The sequence below is a fragment of the Gobio gobio genome, assembly GCF_949357685.1.
Source record: "Gobio gobio genome assembly, chromosome: 3".
In the NCBI taxonomy this organism is placed as follows: domain Eukaryota; kingdom Metazoa; phylum Chordata; class Actinopteri; order Cypriniformes; family Gobionidae; genus Gobio; species Gobio gobio.
The window spans coordinates 62,990,968-62,998,695 of NC_137099.1; positions in this window are offsets into that span (position 1 = coordinate 62,990,968).

The window sequence follows — 7,728 nt, forward strand, 5'->3', positions numbered from 1 at the left end:
CCCCACAAACCACCAGAATGCAGGGTAGACATGCATGGGTACAAAATCAAATGAATTCCAATTCTCTGATATCTGAGCCACCAACTTTTGTGGCTGCATGTGCGGCATAATTTTGCTCTCCCCTGACAAAATCTCACTCCAAGGTTTTTTGAAAAGTTGGCAGGTATGCTAATGTGTTTTATGTCATTGATCAAAACGTGAAAAAGATCAAAACGTGAAAATATTTAGAGGCTTTGTTAACCACAGACCTTATTTCAGGCGATTTAGCAAAAACCCATTCAAAAAACCCATAGACTTTAGGGCGAGGGAACCGGAAGGGCTAAAATGCTAACTCATTTCCGCGTTTTGGCCTACAAAGTGAGGTCATAACTTCGGCACTCTATGTGCTCTCTCTCTTAATCCGTGCTCACATACTGTATTTTAAAATAATACAATACAGCCAACTGTCCAATAAATATGTTCTCATTTCCTATATCTTTTCTTCATACAGTAGAACGATTATGATATAGTTAATGACTACATTTTTTTTAACAATCTGAATTAAGAGATGTCTGAAACTGGATGAACTAAAGCTCTGTGATAGTGAGTAATATGGGTGATAAGCACAAGAGAAGAAATCGTAACCGGTCAAACTAAATTCTTTAAATATAAAACAAAGAAAGCAGATAAGTGATTGGTCCGTGACACCCCTGTGTGTTCATGTGTAGCTCGCTCATTCCCGTCTGTCAGCTGCTGTGTGTGTTCAACGGCACGCACTGCTCCTCTCAGCCACAGCCACTCACTGAACAGGGTAAACGCAGAGAGAGGTGTGACGGCAGGGAGAAGGCAAGACCTCGCGCTCGCAGAACAGTACTGCACTCACAGAAATATTTCACCCAAAATTTAAGATTTATGTAATTTTATTAAATGACAAATTCCCATTTATATTTTTTTCATAATTTTAACACAAATCTACCAAATAAACTTTACACAATTTATTTTCATTAGGATAATAAAACCTATTTATTTAAAATACATAAAGTTTATTGTATAAATTGCATAATAATTAAGAGAACTAAATCAGGATAATTAAAAAAGTTAAATAACATTTATTTGAATCATGTTAAATGTATATTCATGGCAGAGTTAGTTTTTATGCATTTACATCTATTTGATTTTATTTAAAAACTCATATTTTTAAAATCTATACATTAAAAGTAAATAAACTCTAAAAGATTTAATCAATTTTACAATTTATTTAATGCAATTAGTTAATAAATACTAACATTGTTTGAATAATAAGAGTTATAAAACAAACAAGATTCTGTTATTTAAAGTTTATGTGATTGGTTTTCATCAAAGTTATGAAAAAAATCCATTTGGGAAACAGGAAACGACGTCACTTTCGCTGGACACAAGCCCTCGAGATATTGTGGGAATCCGTCACACACATCCCACTGAGCAAAGGCGTACGTTGAAAAGACGTCCACTGAGGAGCCAGAATGAAAGTTTTTATGACGTCTGTTTTTGACGTGTTCTGCACGTCCGATATAGACGTTCATGGAACCTCAAGGTTAAAAACTAGCTCAAATTATGGACATATTTTCCATTTGTAATTGCAAAGCAACTCACAGACAGTGTGTGTTTGTCCAGAAATCATGAAAATAAAAGAAACTTAGCTCAAACCTTTAGACACTTTAGACAACTTAGCATCTGTAATTCACACATCTTTGGATCGTGAGAGAATCGTGGGATTCAATCCAGGATCTTCTTGCTGTGAGGAGACAGTGTTTCCCACTGAGACACTGGAGCTGCCCTTAATCACAGACATAAGACACACTTTGACTATTCCTGTCAGACGTCTACAGAAGCTCTTACTGAGAATTAACAGAGCTTTAGATGTTGATGTTTATGTTTCATTTGAAGTCACCATTGTGGTGGGAAGCGTTTGCTTTAGTTGGGCTCTTGGTCCCTGTACTTGAGTTAGCTTTTCTTTGGCTGCTGTAACTGTGTGTGTGAAACACAATAGTTATGGCTGAGAAAGCAAAGATAAAGTGACTTCAGGTGTTGTCAGCGCCTTGTTGATGACTAAATCATCAGAAGTCTAGAATCTGATGTTGTGCTTTCGAGTTTTATGTTCTTGTTTGGCAAATAATAATTTGTTTATATACTATAACCTTGTGAATCTGCTGTATTGACACCAATAGCAATAAACAAATCACTCATCCTGAAAGATGATAAAACAGCAGGTGCACATTGTTTTGAGAAAATATTTCTCATAGTCACACACAGACATCAAGATTTTGCATATGATTCACAACAACGGTGACAATCAAGCATGAGTTTTGAGTTTTGTACTTTGAAGCTACCCATCATGCATTGCAGCATGAAGTTTTTTTTTATGATTGTCACCGTTGTTGTGAATCATATGCAAAATCTTGATGTCTGCGTGTGACTATGAGAAATATTTTCTCAAAACAATGTGCACATTTTGTTTTATCATCTTTCAGGATAAGTGATTATTTTATTGCTATTAGTCCCGAAACAGTGGATTCACAAGGTTATAGTATATAAACAAATGATTTGCCAAACAAGAACATAAAACTCGATAGCACAACATCAGATTCTAGACTTCTGATGATTTAGTCATCAACAAGGAGCTGACAACACCTGAAGTCACTTTATCTTTGCTTTCTCAGCCATAACTATTGTGTTTCTCACACACAGTTACAGCAGCTAAAGAAAAGCTCACACAAATACGGGGACCAAGAGCCCAACTAAAGCAAACGCTTCCCACCACAATGGTGACTTCAAATGAAACATAAACATCAACATCTAAAGCTCTGTTAATTCTCAGTAAGAGCTTCTGTAGACGTCTGACAGAAATAGTCAAAGTGTGTCTTATGTCTGTGATTAAGGGCAGCACCAGTGTCTCAGTGGGAAACACTGTCTCCTCACAGCAAGAAGATCCTGGATTGAATCCCACGATTCTCTCACCATCCAAAGATGTGTGAATTACAGATGCTAAGTTGTCTAAAGTGTCTAAAGGTTTGAGCTAAGTTTCTTTTATTTTCATGATTTTTGGACAAACACACACTGTCTGTGAGTTGCTTTGCAATTACAAATGGAAAATATGTCCATAATTTGAACTAGTTTTTAACCTTGAGGTTCCATGAGCGTTTATATCGGACGTGCAGAACACGTCAAAAACAGACGTCATAAAAACTTTCATTCTGGCTCCTCAGTGGACGTCTTTTCAACGTACGCCTTTGCTCAGTGGGATGTGTGTGACGGATTCCCACAGTATCTCGAGGGCTTGTGTCCAGCGAAAGTGACGTCGTTTCCTGTTTCCCAAATGGATTTTTTTTCATAACTTTGATGAAAACCAATCACATAAACTTTAAATAACAGAATCTTGTTTGTTTTATAACTCTTATTATTCAAACAATGTTAGTATTTATTAACTAATTGCATTAAATAAATTGTAAAATTGATTAAATCTTTTAGAGTTTATTTACTTTTAATGTATAGATTTTAAAAATATGAGTTTTTAAATAAAATCAAATAGATGTAAATGCATAAAAACTAACTCTGCCATGAATATACATTTAACATGATTCAAATAAATGTTATTTAACTTTTTTAATTATCCTGATTTAGTTCTCTTAATTATTATGCAATTTATACAATAAACTTTATGTATTTTAAATAAATAGGTTTTATTATCCTAATGAAAATAAATTGTGTAAAGTTTATTTGGTAGATTTGTGTTAAAATTATGAAAAAAATATAAATGGGAATTTGTCATTTAATAAAATTACATAAATCTTAAATTTTGGGTGAAATATTTCTGTGAGTGTGGCGACTTTTGTAAAATAAAGTAGCTGACGTTTGTCCAAAAAGTCGCTAGATTTGTGAGAAGGGGCTCGCTGTAGCCTGCGGTGGATGTCCAACCCGGCCCATATCCAAGTGTGACGTCAGAGGCCAGGCCAATGCTGCCCTGCAGCCGATTTTTACGATTTTATTGGTCATATCAATAACAGTAGAGACTGCCTCTACACCAAACACTGATCCCTAAACCTACCCGTCACTGTAACGAATTAAGTACTGATTGCCTACACCAAACTCTTTTCCATAAACCTACCCGTCACTGTAACGAATTAAGTACTGATTGCCTACACCAAACACTGATCTCTAAACCTACCCGTCACTGAAACCAATGAAATTAGCTGCAGGGCGGGATTTCTGATGTCACACTTGGATGTGGGCGGAGTTGGATATCCACTGCAGGCTGCAGCGAGCCCTACTTGAGATTTGTCGCTAGTTGCTTTTTTGAAAAAAAAAAGGCGCTGAAGGGGTCTGAAAAGTCGCTAAATATAGCGACAAAGTCGCTAAGTTGGCAACACTGTTTGCGCGCAGAGAAGATGTCATGCGCGCGCGCGGGTTTAAAAGGAGGTCGCGGGCTGCCGTTTCCTCGCGTGTAGATCTGCTATTCTCTCGCTGGAGTGATTTACTGCGCGAGCAAGCATCAGTTGTGTAACCTTTTGTGTTGATTCTGTTATACATACAAAACAAATCACCTTGTATCTTAATAACAAACCGTGGGTCACGAAAGAGTTAAAGAGCATATTAAACATGAAGAAGAGAGTATTTTTGCAGGAACTAATGAGGAAAAAAACAGATAAATAGAGAAGTAAAAAGGGCAATTAAAACAGCTAAAAATAATTATAAAAATAAGATTGAGGGTGTGTCTATGAAAGGTAATCTTAAAAATGCTTGGAAGGGAATTAAGAATATGGCTGCAGTGAGTACACTTGAATCAAATCAACATGTATCTATAGAAAATTACAATACTAATTTAATTCTAACTAATGAGTTTAATTAATTTTTTTCACGCTTCGATACATCTCTTACAGTTGATGAGATAACTGATTCTAAAGACACATTGAGTTCTTTTATTAATTTTTAAATGAATCCAGTTAATATTTTGAGACAGTTGAAGTCCACACCGCTTAATAAGGCCCCAGGCCCGGACGGTATATGTGGTAGAACATTGAATCACTGTGCTGAACAGCTCAGTGGAGTTCTCCACACTGTAAAAACTGTAACTCACAAACATTTTGACTAATGATAATGTTTTAGTTAACTGGACAATTAAATGCAAAAAAGTTGGCTTAACTGGTCAAAATAAGTTGGTTCAACAATTGTTGGACCAACCTAGTATTAATTGTAAATTCGATTTGTAAATGCAAGTTAACAAGCATACAAGTTGCAACAAGTTAACAATGCATTCTGGGTGCATCATGCAAAACTCATCCATGGCTCCCAGAATGCATTGCGGTATGAAGCATGTAACCATAATAGTAATAGTATATTGCTCATATTAAACTCATAAAATCTGTGAATTAAGCCACTACACAAAGATTATATTCTTATCATCGAGCAGCTGACAGCATTTGATTATCTTTTCTTGCCAAACATTAAAAAGTCGTCAAACTGCCCAACTAAAGAAAACACTCATCACCATGATGGTGACAAAAAAACAAAAAAAAAAAAAAAACTTAATCAGCTGAACAAAACATCTTAAATTGGGAGACATGTGACCTTACTCAGTTAATTGAGTTAAGTGAACTACTTTGGTTAAAATTTGAGTAAACTCAAAAAAGCTGTGCAGCAAGTTGCCTTTACAATTTTAAGTTATGTCAACTTTTCTTTTTTTACAGTGCACTAGATTTAGGGCTGGTACCTGACTTGTGGAAAAGTTCCATTATTGTACCAATACCAAAAAAAGCTAAGCCGAAATCTTTGAACGATTACCGTCCTATCGCCTTGACCTCTTTGGTCATGAAGGCTTTTGAAAAAGAGATGAAGAAGTATTTCATGACGGTTCCTGGACCAGTCTTAGATCCGTTGCAATTTGCATATTGCACTGGAAGAGGTGTAGATGATGCAAAGCTATTCTTGTTAAATACTGTTTGTCGTCATTTGGAAAAGAGTGGGACCTTTGCGCGGCTCTTGTTTGTGGACTTCTTGTCTGCAGCCTGTTATCTTAGGACAAAAACTTATTAGCCAGTTTAATTTTAATCATGGTATAGTCTCATGGATAATGAGTTTCTTAACAGAAAGACAACAGAGGGTTAGGGTTAATGGGGTCCTATCGGATACGGTAAATATTTCGGTAGGTACACCTCAGGGTTGTGTTCTCTCTCCGATTTTGTTTATATTATATACAAATGATTGTCATAGTTCACAAGACAATAGTTATTTGGTGAAATATGCAGATGACACCGTGCTTCTTTCTCTACTTTCACATTCAGATCAGGAATATGGTTCGGTTTTATATGATTTTATTTCTTGATGTAGTAGTATGAAATTAGATCTGAATGCAACAAAAAAACGAAAGAGATGATTATTAATTTGAGTAAAAAAAGACCTGGCACTTCAACCTGTGGTCATTAATTAATGCACGAGTTGATGTAGTGGAGGAATATAAGTACCTAGGAACGATCCTTGATAAAAAGTTGAAGTTTGATCAAAACTCTCATGCAATTATTGGAAAGGCACAGCAGAGATTGTTTGCACTAAGGAAACTTAATTATTTTAATGTACAGGAAAGAATCCTTAGGTCTTTTTACAATTCATTTATTGAAAGTATTTTGTCCTTTTCTTTTATTTGTTTGTTCTCGTCACTGTCTACAAAGAACAAGAATCGTTTACAAGGTATTGTTACTATGTGCTCAAAAATTATGGGAGTCCCCTTACGAAGCTTGGCATCGTATTATGAACAACATGTTCTGAGAATGGCACACAAAATAATAGGAGACAGCACACACCCGCTGCATTTGGAGTTTGAGTGGTTGCCCTTGGGGCGGCGTTTAAGGGCAATGAGACGTTCCACAAATCCTTATAAATTTACTTTTGTGCCTGTGGCACTTCGTTTATGTAACAAATTTGGCTGATTTAATTTTTTTGTTTGTTTTTTGTATTTTTTATTTATTTATTTATTTTATTATAATTTTTTTTTCTCTCTCTTTATTTTTATTTTTATTTTGGGTTTGCATGTTTGTTTGGATGTATATGTGTTATTTGTGAAGCACCATGTGAGCCTAACTTTAATTGCCCCAAGGGGATGAATAAAGCTCTAAAGTAAAGTAAAGTTGTGCGCTCGGTTATTAATGACATTATAATGCCGGCATAGTTTTCATCCCGAACATAACGAAAGGGTAGTGAATTTGAATAATACACAAGGTAGGCTAATTAACATTCAGTGACTTGGTAACATAGCATTCTATCAGGATAGCGTGACTTCTATGTGACTATCCGTGCTGCACACCCCTAATCAATACTCCTAACCTTGGTTGAAAGATTACAGAAGCTTGGTTTAGCTGTAACAATATCCTGGGTAACATATACTATCACCAGTTAATACTATTTTCTGTGGCTGACGTTAGTTATTTTGCTTACTTAAGTCACACTCTGCTTTATGAAAAAGCTTTGTATGTCCCCTTTCTTCTTCTTGGGTGGCATAGCTGATCTACAAAGCACAAAAAGGGGCAAATATGTACATGCTGAGCAAAGGGAATATTCAAATGTTTTACTCTGGCCTTTTATGGGGTAACTTTTGCAGACAGCCCTGGTAACTTAACGTTGTCATCGACACGCACACCCACTCTTTTGTCTACCAGTGCTTTGACACTCTCCTGTGCGTGTAGCGTGTCAGATACACCCACTCCCCCTCAGGTTTTCAGC